At 47.3% G+C, this 13,821-nt stretch overlaps 1 pseudogene; it reads right to left on the bottom strand.

Annotated features, from left to right (window-relative positions):
- Positions 1-1,990: 1,990 nt before the first annotated feature.
- Positions 1,991-13,243, bottom strand: LOC136513204 (uncharacterized; annotated as a pseudogene).
- Between the last annotated feature and the right edge of the window lie 578 nt (positions 13,244-13,821).

Below are 13,821 nucleotides of genomic sequence, written 5' to 3'. Positions count from 1 at the left end.
TAGGGGGAGAATGATGGATAAGTCTGGCTGTTGTGGTCTTTGTGGGGCTGTTGAGGTCTTTGTGTGGCTGTGCTGGTCACATGGTCTTTGTGGCTGCATGGTCTGTTTTTTAGGACAGCATAGGACAGCATCTTAGACTAGAGGACAGCATCTTAGACTAGCATCTAGAGGACAATATCTTAGCATCTAGGACAGCATCTTAGACTAGCATCTTGGCATATACTTGGCTGGCTAGCGGTCTATAAATATGTATCCCCAACCCCTCGGGTTAGTATGACATTGAGAAATAAACCAGAAAATTGTCCCAACTCCTAGTGCCATCCTCTCTCGATGAGAGTAAGAATTCTGCTACTACCAAGAGTGAGAATTCAGCGACTAACAAATACAGCTCAAGAACATGAACATATAAATGCAGTGTTGCCCATTTATACGAAATTATTAAGGATGCAACATGTAAGGTACAATGGATGGTATTTTTTTGACAGGCTTACATGTGCTTTACGATCTTGATTGATAGTCGGGCACGCATGGCGTGCAAGAGTTTCTAATATTATCAATCTTTATGAGTTCTCCTGTCGCTGCCGAGTTCATCCTGCAATCTGCATGCCAAGATGGGATGAGGAATTTTCAGACTTCAATAATATTCAGAGTTTGTGCAGACTGCTTTATTCAGAGCTGAGCTTGCTATGCAGGTAGGTAAAGAGAAAAAATCATGTGTCCCCTCAGGCCCTCACTACTTTTTATTCCTCCAGTTGCCTTTTCTCCATGATTTTAAGAAACCTAGTTAGAAGGGGGGGGGGGGGGGGGGGGGCGGAATAATTCTGTCCGGCTGTGCGCTCCTCCGTTCTTTGTGTGCTGGAGGCGTGCTCTCTCATCTCTGGCAGCTTGTTGCCCGGCCACGGCCAGGCCATGGAGACCGCATGGGCTGGGCCATGCTCACGCTCTTTTGGTCTGACATCTCAAACAGAATAAACGCTCTTTGGGTTTAACATCTCAGACAGGATAATGGGCTTATATATAGGGAGAAGGCTAAACCTGCAATGACTCATCAGTTCCTCGACAGCTGATCCTCTCATCTGCTGCACAAATGTAGAGGACTCGTGGCGGGAGGAGGACGGCGTAGTCGATTGGCAGATAGAGCATTCGCACTGGATCCACCGGCTTGGGCAGCAGGCAGCAGGCAGCAGGCAGCAGGCGCCAGGCGGGACCTCCTCCTCCTCAGGTGTCCGTGGCCAAGCCAGTGGATGCGGTGGGTATGCTGTATCTGCCCGTCGGCGCGTCTTAATGCCGACACAAGTCCTCTACAACTGCCACGGTGAGTTTGAAAATTTGGCGTTCACGAATCTCTCTCTAATAAGCAAGTCGCCTCTGCTTTGCTCTGCTCTACTCCCACCGTAGAAGCAGCTTCAACTATGCGGCCGCTGGCAGGGCGGGCGTCGGCCCCGGTGGTGAGCTCATTCTCGGAGCTCTGGCAAAGGGGCGACTGATGTGAGGAACGGAGGCTGGTTTACGTCGCCGGCCGCCGTGTGATGTCACGACGTGATCTGCAGTGTGTGTGTAATTAATGTATTGTGTTGTGTCTTGTGTGAGCTGTAGCTGTGTCTCTGTTAGGTCTGAGCGCTCACTGACCATTGTTGTTGCGCATTGTCCTCCATCAATGAAATAAGCAGAACACAAGTTACTGTTTATTTAGAGTTGGAGGATTCAGGAAATAGCAAGTTTCTTACGGTGTTCGCAAAATAGCACTCGAAACTTGTGAATTCACAAAACAACACTAGTTTGGCCAAATGATGTATGAAACGACACTTCAGCAACCTTTTCCATTTTAATTTCCTTCACATAGAAATGGACAAAACTGCCTTTGTTGCAAAGCACACTCCGTCTCATATTACTGACGTAACCTGTCTTGATGTTTCAGTTAGTTGACACCCTTTTGGAATCTGCTCCATTGGTGCCAATTCAGGTTTCTTTCGATGTATGACGCTAGCTGGAGAGTTCATGATATTGATTCTAGGACACAAATCCTATTTTTTATTCTGAATCCATAACAATCTACAGATTGACAGAGTTCAATCCAAACATCAAAAACAAACCAAAACTTGTTTCCCTACCAGAAACCAAGATACCAAATTGAGAGAGAAAAAAAACACCAAAATCTTCTGGGTTCATTTTATTCTTCTGCCACTCCATGGATTCACTCTGCTCAGTTTATAGCGGAGAGGCGCTGGACAAGCATGTTGAACACATTGTCCCTGTCCAGCATGTTGATCCTGACGCACCGCGTGTCTCCTCCAAACTGCTCCCCGCCACGAGCCACGATCTTGTGGCCGGCGAGCAGCTTGGCGCAGTCGACGCCTTCCTTCTCACAACGCAGCCACGCGAACGCTACAGACAAGTCAAATCCGAGAAGAATTCAGAGTTTCAGACATGCAGAGCACACCATGGTTTCAGGCAAGGCAATGGTTAATTAATTCCAGTTCACTGTTACCAGGACAAGCTGTCACAGTTTGCTTGGCGAAGTTGCAGTAGCCGGAGGTCTCCTCCGGTAGGCTGAAGACGCCGGAGGCAGCCACGGTGGCGCGCAGGGTGCGCCAGCGCTCCTCCATGCGCCGCCGCGCGAAGTCGAAGAGGCGGGGCACGGTGCTGCCGTCGCCAGCCGACGGGACGACCTCGTAGGCGTTGGAGACGACCCTGAGGATCTTGGTGGCGCGCATCTGCGACTCTTTGGACACGCCGATGGTGCTGCGGTCGACGAAGTAGACCATCTTCCTGGCCACGTCGCGGTCCTACACCAGCGCCCGCCTGAGGAGAAGCCATGGCCATCGTTGTCACAACACAAACGCACCGACGTCCGGGAATCGGGCATCTTTTACGTTACGTACGTACCCGAGCCTCGTGCCGGCGTGGCCGGTGATCTTGGACACGGTGAAGAGCATGATGTCGTGGGCGGCGCGCCCAGTGATGGGCGTGTACTGCGGCCAATAGTACACCAGGTCATGGATCGCCTTGGCGCCGGCGGAGCGCACGACGGCCTCGCGGATGGCGCCGTCGGGATTGTTCGGCGAGCAGACCAGCTCGATGCATTCATCGCCGGTGAACGTGTTGGCATCGCCGGCCCATCGGTAGAAGCCCGAGAGCAGGAGGTCCGTCTGGGGCGGATAGGACTGGCATGGAGGACCAAAAAAACAAAATTTTGGCATCACGTGCCGATAGCATAGCATAGTAGTATTGCAGTAAGACTAACACAGCGTGCGTTGTGAGATCTTACAGAGTAGTACGGCGCAGGCGAGACGACGGGGACGGGCTGGTCCCCGCGCGCCGACGAGCTGAGCGCGTACATGGCGGCCTGGTAGAGCTGGGTGGCGCCGGTGCCGACCACGAGGTGGTACCCATCGACCACGGCGTTTCCGACGACGCGGTGGAGTCGGCGCACCGCGTGCTCCAGCTCTGGCTCGAGGAACCAGCAGAGCGCGGCGGCGTCGGAGAAGTAGCTCATCACCTGCCAGCCGCGGATCACGGTGGCCCCGCGGTCCCCGACCTCCCGCCAGAACGCCTCGTACATCGTCGGGTCGCCACTGCATGCACAACGCAAGCCAAGCTTCAGTTCAGTTTTGTCCGAGATGCAGTTACCTTTTGGGTCGACACGGCGATATGCATGTCTCTGCCCTCGGTTTGCATGGAGACGGAACGAGGGGTGACTAAGCGGGATTGCTCAAAGGGGGCATGGAGTGGGCCACACCACTGCCTCACGAAGGCTCCATGCGATGTTGCAACCGTCGGAGCCATAGACACGCACAGCACTACCGTCCTCGGTGTCCTCCACGTCGAATTAGGAGAGTGTGCAGCGAGGCAGAGAAAAAGGAGATGATAAATGATAGACCCGCTTTGGAAGGCTTACACCGGCCATGTGCAATGGATCATATGGAAACCACGCGCGCGATCGGTGTGTGCCACACACGCCAACAAAAATTATGGCCGGAACGAATGAAGGGAGAAGATAGTTGTAAATATCAGAACCTAGAATGTTATAAATTGAACAAATTGCTTAATTTTAACACCCTACATCGTAACATGATTAGAAAATTTTCAAAACCTACTTTAACATCTTTATACACTAATTATTCAAAATGATGTGTTATAAATTTTGGAATAGGATATTCAAAAGTTTTAAATAATATGTTCAGAAAAAAATCGGTAATAAAAACATGAGCAATGAATCTCATTTGTCACATAAATTCTAATTAAAATCATGGTTCAAAAGAATGTCAAAATAAGCTGGTTCAAAATAATTTTAAAACACGCACATGTGGCCCCACCCAAACCATATCAGATTATGTGAACTGAAAAGTGCAGGCAAAACATTTTTGAAAAGTGCATGGAAAACATTTCGAAGTACATATTGCTTTTATACTTTTTGACTCATGGCTGGGTTTGCACCTATCCAGGATACAGGCCCGTAGATTGACAGGAGCAAGGTGGGCAGCTGTTTGGGGCCTCCAAAATTTAAGGGCCTCCAAATTTACAATAAGTACTAATAAATAATAACTAATCTTTTAAATACAAAAAATATAGCATATCCAAAAAAAAATGCTTGCAAGTTGCAATTCCTGGTTTGTTAATTGGATCAACTCATCAAAGTAAGGCCCAATGGCCATGTCCACCAGCCTTGGACTGTTCATTTTTCTCTTTGCCACATTTTGCTTTCTCGTGCCACGATACTGCTTCCTCCATTCCAAATTATAAGACGTTTGACTTTTTTTGACCTTAAGTTTGATCACTCGTCTTATTCAAAAAATTTGTGCAAACATAGTCCAATTTAAGTCATTTTTGATGAACTTTTATTAATAAAACAAGCCACGACAAAAGAAGTGATATTTTGCATAAATTTTTGAATAAGACGAGTGGTCAAACTTGGTGTCAAAAAAGTCAAACGTCTTATAATTCGGAACGGAGGAAGTACTATGCTAGCTGCTAGGGATGCTAGTTTGTTACTTGAGTACTACTTTTTACTCTTTTAGTATTAAGATTTAATCTGTTCTTAGTAGTGTAAGACCCATGTATATTCTGAAGCTTTATAATTAAGTGAAAGTATGCCTTTATTTTCTCAAGTTTTAGGGCCCCATCATGTATTTTGTTCAGGGCCCTCCAAATCCTAGGTACGGCCCTGCCAGGATATTCCCAGATTTCTAGTTTTTTAGGTTAGGACCAAAAGCTTTTAAAACATGCAGAATAACAGGATGCTAGATAGCTTCCATTTTTTTAACAAGAAATCCAAACTTTTGTTATTTGATGAATGAATAACCTTAGTGCTGAAATAACAGCAATGAACAATTACTAATGTTTATGCATAACTCTACAAACTCATGCAAATCCACTTATATTAATTGGAGAAGTAAGTGTCTTTTTTTTATCAGGTACAACTTGACGCACGCAATCCACACACTCCACATTTACACCACATGCACGCATATGTGTGCGCGTCCGTACACATGCAAAAAAAGATTGGGAGACTCTCTAGCCTCCAATGCACGGGAAACACGTAATACCATCAAACACGTACACGTGCGTGTACTCTACTTTTTTTAGAAAAAAAAATCCAGAAAAAGGTGCCTACTGAGCTATCCTATCACTTGGACCAGATGCCCTTTCATGAAAGAACTGTCATTTAATAGAAGGAAACATGTATTTACATAACACTGTGCTATTTAATAGGAGGAAATACGTATTTACATAACATTGGATCAGGGCCCTTTTCGCGAAAGAAGTGTCATTTAATAGGACGATACATAACACTAGGAGGAACTGAGGGAGGGAGTATTAATTTTGCAAAGGATGGCAACGACTCAAGAATGCAGTCACATCCTAACTGTAAATCTAGGAACCTAGGCCTTATTTAGATTGCAAGTTTTTTCACTCTCTTCATCACATTAAATCTTTGGACACATGCATGGAGTATTAAATGTAGATAAAAAAAATAACTAATTACACAGTTTGATTGTAAATTACGAAACGAATCTTTTAAGCCTAGTTAGGCCATGATTGGATAATAATTATTAAATACAAACGAACGTGCTACAGTGCCAAATACTGATTCATAACCTTAATCTAAACAAGGTCATAATGAAAGAAATAACTCGGCAGACACCATTTCGCATTCTGGCTCGTTCAGTTGTTGGAATCATGTTGGATCTCTGACGCGACCTTGGATCGATTGCACGCGACCTGCTGTCACAAAAGCAAAGCTCTGCGACAGCAATACTCGAGCTGTGAGGTCAGACGTTTCGCAACGGAAGCGAGGGGCAATCACTCTCAAAGGCAGGCTAGCCTGCAGCTGCAGCGCAGGCTATCTTGCCACAGACAAGAAAGGCCACCAAGACTCAGCTGGCACAGTACAGAACACGAGAACTGGGCCCCAGGAGCCAAGCGTGTTGGCATCATATTTAGGGACCGTTTGATAGACTGACTCCTCTAAAAATAGCTCTTTTGATCTTTCATGTCTGTTATGAATGGTTAAGATAGGGACAATATCCAAAATGCCCCTGGTTGAACAGTTGCTTGTGTCTGTTATATGCTTGCAGATATATTTATATTTCAGTGTTTTTAAAATTATAAAAAATACAAATTAGTGACAAGCAATAAATAATTAGTGGCTTGTTTATATTGCAAAGTCATGGCCCAACTATTACAGGCATGTTAACAAATGTACACATATGTACACCACAATTCTGGGTACAACCAAACACATGCTTATGTAGATCTAGATAGGTAGATTGCCTCCTGCGCCTACGCTCGCCCAGGCGCCGCCAACCGGAGGCGCTTCCGGCCATGGGCCCATGCCCACCCACGCGTCGCCAACCGGGGGCGGTCCCGGCCATGCGCCGTCGCCCAGCCACGCGCCACCTCTTGGGGCCACGCCCGCCCAAGGGGCGCCGCCCCGGGTGAAAGCTCTAGTTTGGTTTTGGTGAATTGATGAAACCCTAAGTGCTAACCTAGTTTATCAAGTAATCATGAGATAGGTAGCACCTCCCAAGTGGTAAAACAAATGAAGATCATGACATGATGATGATGATGCCATGGTGATGATCAAGTGCTTGGACTTGAAAAGAAGAAAGAGAAAAATAAAAGGCTCAAGACAAAGATATAAATAGTATGAGCTATTTTGTTTTGGTGATCAAGACACTTAGAGAGTGTGATCACATTTAGGTTCGATAGCCGTACTATTAAGAGGGGTGAAACTCGTATCGGAATGCGGTTATCAAAGTGTCACTAGATGCTCTAACTCATTGCATGTGCATTTAGGATCTAGTGGAGTGCTAACACCCTTGAAAATATTTATGAAAATATGCTAGCATATGTGCAAAAGGTGATACACTTGGTGGTTAGTATATTTGAGTAAGGGTTAGGAACTTCACCGATGGAGTGTCCGCCCGTAGAGTGCGGACAGTCCGACGGTGCCACCGGCGCCCTAGACAGAAAAGACGGAGGTCACTGTAAGTGACCGGACGCTGGTCTCGGTTGGACCAGTGCGTCCGGTCAGTGGCAGTAGAGGGCGCACAGCGTCGATCTCTAATCGAACGCTGGGTCACTCAGTGACCGGACGCTGACAGGGTGCGTCCGGTCCTGCTGACGTGGCAATGAACAGAGGAGTCGCCGAGTGACCGGACGCTGGGTGTGTCTAGTCGAGCATGATCGGACGCGTCCGATCGTGAAAAGTCATCTCTGGATGCTTATTGGAAACGACCGGACGCTGGGGCTCAGCGTCCGGTCACTTTGAGCTGCTGCGTCCGGTCGTCACTTGACCGTTGAGATCGGGCGATCAACATTTGAAGAGAGGGGACACGTGGCACGCATCGCGTGACCGGACGCTGAGGTCCAGCGTCCGGTCGATATAATCGGAGCGTCTGGTCACCCCGTGTTGTGCCCAGTGAAGGGGTACAACGGCTCTATTTCGTGGAGACTTCTATTTAAGCCCCATGGCCGGCTCAAGCTCACTCTCTTGGCCATTTGCATTGACATAACAACCTTGTGAGCTTAGCCAAAGCCCTCCCACTCATCTCCATCATTGACTCATCATCTTTGTGAGATTGAGAGAGAATCCAAGTGCATTGCTTGAGTGTTTGCATCTAGATACACTTGGTGTTCGTGTTTCGCTGCGAGGTTCGCTTGTTACTCTTGGTGGTTACCACCACCTAGACGGCTTGGAGCAGCGAGGATCGTAATTGTGAGGGGTTCTTGACCTTTCCCCGGTGGGGAACCAAAAGGTACTCTAGTGAATTACTCGTAGCTTGTGTGATCCTCATCTTGTGTTGATTGTGCGACACCCTATTGAGGGTTTGGCGTGTGATATCAATTAGCGTGTGAATCGCCACAACGAGGAGTAGCTTGCCGACAAGCAAGTGAACCTTGATAAAAAATCATTGTGTTCATCATTTGATTCTGATGTGATTGGTATTCATTGGTATTCATTCTTGTGATTATTTGGCTCCTTTCTCGACACGACGGTATAAACATCTTGCTCACTCTCTTTACATTACAACAAACTAATTATCAAGCTCTTTAGTGCAGCTAGTTGTGAGAGCTTGTTAGTTTGGTTAGTATGGCTCTTTAGTTAGCTTTTGAGAGCACACTAACTTAGTGTGGTGTCATAGCTATTGTGTGGATAGAAACTATATAAACTAGAATTGTGTTAAGTTGCTTGCTTTTTTAGTAGACTGACGCAACACTTACTTCGCCTCATAATTATCTAACCGGATTGTTAAGTGTTGTAGTAGAATTTTTAATAGGCTATTCACCCCCCTCTAGCCATTAGGACCTTACACCGGACCGTGCCCGGTGGCCAGCCGATGGAGCCGGTGCCCACGGCGTCGCCTGCAGCTCCCACGAGGAGAGCGCGGAAGCCTCCCGCCGTCGCTCTTTCCGAGCCCGCGACACCCATGGATCCGTCTTCAGCGTCGCCGGATCTATCGGTCTCCAGACCCCCCTCGCCATCTTGCCTCTCGAGCTGCCGTGCATCCATGGAGAGAGGACGGAGCTTCTTCTCTCCACACCGTGCGGCTTCAGCCTACGAACGAGCAAATAAGGTTGGTTGGGGAGACGATGACAGATGCTGTAATTTGTTGTGAACTTTAAGGGCAAAGAGATACCGTGGCTGGGTCTAACATAGGAGCCGGTGGAAGCTCGATTTTTTTTTTGCTACAGTGGACCACAGCGGCATGTGGGGAATCCTCCGCGGGAGCCGCTCGCTTAAGACCGTTTGGTTGGTGGAGCCATAAAACGACTTCAGAAGCCGTGTGAGGAGCGGTACCAAACGGGCCCTTAGAACATTCCCTTCATATCAGAAAATGAACATGGCTATACCTGCTTCTAACATGAATTGAAATAAACAGCAGTGAACTTTGTAAAGTCAAAGCAGAATCCAAAAGAATGGTTGTTCCATGGTGCTTCGACGATATACACAGTTGCACTCTGTTCAGGGAACGAAGCGCCAGCCACGGCCGTGAACAGCTCTGCTCACCGCCCATACCAGCTCCTCTGGGGCTGAGCATCGGTGTCATTATCAGCTTGTCGAGCACCGCGTTCAGATCCACGTTCTGCCCGTTCTCAGTCAGCTTGCGGACTGTCGCCCTGACCTGCTCTTTGGAGAACCCCATCGTGGCCACCTTCTCAATCACGTCGTCGATGGGCACTCTAGCTCCAGAAGAGCCACTGCTTGGAGTAGACCTGACTGGCGCAGCCTGGGGTAGCACCTGAGCTGTGGGCAGTCTGCCATAGCCGCCGCTTCCCGCAGGAGGAGCAAAGGGTGAAGGCTGCTTCATTCCAGCATTTCCATGGTGGGATGGAGACCCGGCGTAACCATATGATTCGGAGAAACCACCTGCAGCCGGTGGTTTGTATCCAGCATTGTAGGGCAGCGGCGGACCACAATTAGGTCTGGCAGCAGGAGCATCAAACATGCCAGGGTTCGGTCCATAGAATGGAGTGGCAGGTCCACTTGGGGGTGGCATATAAGAGGGTGGTGCGCGGACATTTGGTGGATAGCCCTGAGCAGGTTGGCCATACGGTGCTGCTTCTTCAGGCTGCTGGGCCACCGGTGGTGGAAGTGTAGCTGTGGGATTGACACTTGCAGGCGGGGCAGGTTGAGAAAATTGAGCGTATTGAGGCAAGGTTTGGTAATGCTGCTTTGGTGGTGGTTGTGGCGCCTGAGGCTGCTGAGCTGGTGGAGGTTGGTACTGCTGGTGGGTGGCCTCAGTCGGCTGAGCTGATGGGGGGTAATAGGATTCCTGTGGTATGGTTGTCACTGAAGGAGCCGACAGACCAGATGGCACTGATGGAACCTGGGGATGTGGAGCATGGCCAGGGAAGTGTGTTGGAGGTTGCTTTTGAGCTGGAGGTGAACGTGGCGCAGTTGGAGCAGGAAGGGCAGGCAGCGGTACTGGTGGTTGGGAATGGGGTGGGGCTTGGTTTTGAGATTGAATGGTTGGCTGGGATGGAGCGGGCTGCTGCCTTGAGTCCACCTGCCCAGGTTCTGACTGACCATCCTCTGCTTTCGGCATTTGGAGCTTTGAAAGTTGGATCTGGGTCTCGACAATTTCCTGCTTATCACGCAAAATCTGCACACCTGCTTGAACCTGCATGTAGCGAATAAAGAGTTAAACCATGCAACTAACCCTCACAATATGGTTATAGACATGCCCTGTGAACCCCAATCACGCACGGTAGAACCATCAGATGAAGCCTATGTGTGACAAAGGGTAAACAGAAACATAAAGCAGAACAGTATGTAAAAGTGATATTCACACTATAAAAAACGTATGCCTACAATAAAATTGATGTCCATACATCCACAAATCGACATGCCTTTGATTGGGGCTGAAAGAAACTTTGTACTAATACAGAAACACAGATGATTTACATATTACCAATCCACCTTAAAATTGGCCAAATACAGCATGTCACATTCCTAGAACAGGCAAAGTTTGCAATGTAAACAATGATGAGTGTGTGAACCAGCTGGAACCTACGAACCCCATATAAGTGAGATGAGTTCAAAACAGAGAACATATCATAAGTAAACACACAGATAAAAGTTCATCCATAACACAGATGACAGAACTAGTATTTCATTATGACAGCATAGTCCATTCTACTGCAGCTATAAAAGACAAAGATAGAGAGGAGGGGGAGGGGTTACATCCACAGAAGCTTACCTCACGCAGTGTGTTCTCAAATTGCCTCAGTTTTCCATCAATACTTCCATTGTTGTTCCCAATTGTCAACTTCAGCTCCCCAACAGAATTCTCGAGATGGTATGTTCTGTCCTCCAACTGTGAAAGCCTTGAGCTTACACTTTCGAGTGCATGTAGAAGATTATCAGCATATTTCTTCATGGTACGATCAATACCCGCTATAGTGACTGCACTGAAGTTGCTCCTCTCTTCTTCATGATTAACTTTCTTTCGCACATGAGGCTCCAATACACCAGCACCCTGAGTGGTAAGAGAAGTTGAGTACAGGGAAAGATAAAAACAGGGCAGTGATATGAAGTGTGATCATGTGAAGTGATAAACAATAACGTATCTTGTGAAGAAGACAATTTAGCTGGGTTGATTATTGTAAATTACAGCTACAGATGGAATGAGTGAGTTGGATTCTGTGTTGTGTCCGTAATCAAACTGTGGTCAATAAATTTCGTGAACAGAACTAAAGATTGTTGTATTAAAGTTGCACAAATACATAAAGTGCCTATACTGATAGTATAATGCTGACTTTGCAAGATGAATATCATTGAAAGTTCAACAATGCTCGAAGCATAGGATAACTGCATAAGAAAGTTAATACACTTTGAAAATGGATATGGTTTTCCTCGAAGGTATAGCACATAATAAGAGCTAAAAGAAAGAAGAAAATAAAATGTGCAACCAATCCTAACAATGTCTCATATAAAATGGCATCCACATGAACTTCACAGAAAACAAAAGGCCCATTAGATAGCTAAGAGTAAGAGTAGCCATGGGCAGCACAAAGCCAGGACAAATTTTGAGTAGTTTTCAAGGACATAAATACATGGAGCACCGTTTTCAAAATAATACAAATATATACCTCCAATCACAAATATGAGTGCAATAATAGGACATCAACACAGTCTTTAGCATGACATTTTTCTTAAAGATAAACACAAAGAGTTATATGATATGGAGATATTTTTCACAATGAATCTACTAATGACGATCTTGTATTGCCAATCATATGAAATTTCAGATACTAGTAATCAAATGTATAAACGTTTGATGTGGGATGACAAACTTAGGTGGACCTATATTTACAGTCATAGGAAGTAGCGCACTGTGTGGGTGGGGGAGCAATTTTCTACTGCAAGATTGAAACTATCCTAAAAGGAGGTAGAGAAAATAAATTAGTATATCCAAATAGTAATGTTGCAAATGTTGTGAAGGGCTTAGGGCTTTGTCAACAGAATAGAGAAAATGAATTAGTATATCCAAATAGTAATGTTGCAAATGCTGTCAAGGGCTTAGGGCTTTGTCAACAGAACAAGCAACAACCAATTACTTGCAAGAAATTAAAGTATGCGTCCATACTGTTGATGGTAAAGGAAAATACGCATCACATCTGGAGATACTTTATTTTTTGGGTGAGGAATCTGTGGGATTCAACTTTACAAACAGGGGAGCCAAAAGGCTACTTAGTAGGGACTGACCAACAGTGCCAAATACTTGTTTTGCAATGGAATCCTGACCTACGACATCGCCATCAACCTAGCTCTCAACTCCTAACGCTACGAACAGATCTATCAGCGGAGTCATCAGCGCATGGGAGATGAGCAGGATAGTACCTGGAGGTTGGGGGAGGCGGCTTTAGAGTCGAGCGAACCCCATGCGCCCGTCGTGGGGGCCGAGCCGACGGGGACAGCGCTGGCGGTGGCAGAAGGGCGGATGGGCTGGAAGTCGTAGCTGGGCAACACCTCGTCGGCGCCGTTGCCAGTGCCGTTTGCGCCGCCGTGGAGGGAGCGGTGCCCGGGGCCGTGGCTGACCGCCTCCTCCTGCGGGTAGGGGCTCGTCAGATCGACTAGCCCGCCGCCGCCGCCGGATGCCGGCGGCGAGGACGCGGCGGCGGCGGCGGAGGCGGCGAGGCCCTGGATCTGCTTGTCCATGAACTGCGACGCGTTCATCGCGGCGAGTCGGCGACACGAGCCGACTGCGGGCGGCGGATGAGCCGATCGGAGCTGTTGGGGGGTGGAGGCGGAAGCTTTATGCTTGCGGAGGGAGGCAAGCCATTAATAATTAATAATGAAATTAAATTAAATTAAATTGATTTCTTAATGACGACACGCCATGTGTTTTTGTTTTGGTTTTTACGAAGGCCGTGCCGCTTGGGCTGGGCCGCTCTGGGACGCCTGTCGACGCTGCACGTTTTTTTCCCTTGCCTTTTCTTTCTTTTCTTTTTATTTATTTATTTATGAGAGAGGTCTGGCGAGTTTTTTTTTTTAAACCTCTCATCTAGGTACAGCTGTAGTATCTGTTTGAATACAGACACACACCACCACATGCATGCACACCTCACACACACGGTATACAAACAAACCTACAACTATACCTAGACGATAAACGCAGCTGAGAAATACTCGAAGATCACCAGACTTCGAGCATGACGGGCACGTCACTTGACCATTGTGGTACATCTGCACGAGAGACAATTGAAACTATTAAGGCCTCGTTCGGTTAGGGCATATCACGCTAGGAATAGTTCCGGCCAAGAAAATTCGTATATAAATGAAGCAACGAATCCGGCCAGAACTCTTCCCGG

This window comes from Miscanthus floridulus, chromosome 16 (assembly GCF_019320115.1).
Source record: "Miscanthus floridulus cultivar M001 chromosome 16, ASM1932011v1, whole genome shotgun sequence".
Taxonomy (NCBI): Eukaryota; Viridiplantae; Streptophyta; class Magnoliopsida; order Poales; family Poaceae; genus Miscanthus; species Miscanthus floridulus.
This window is presented reverse-complemented; position numbering and strand designations above follow the sequence as displayed.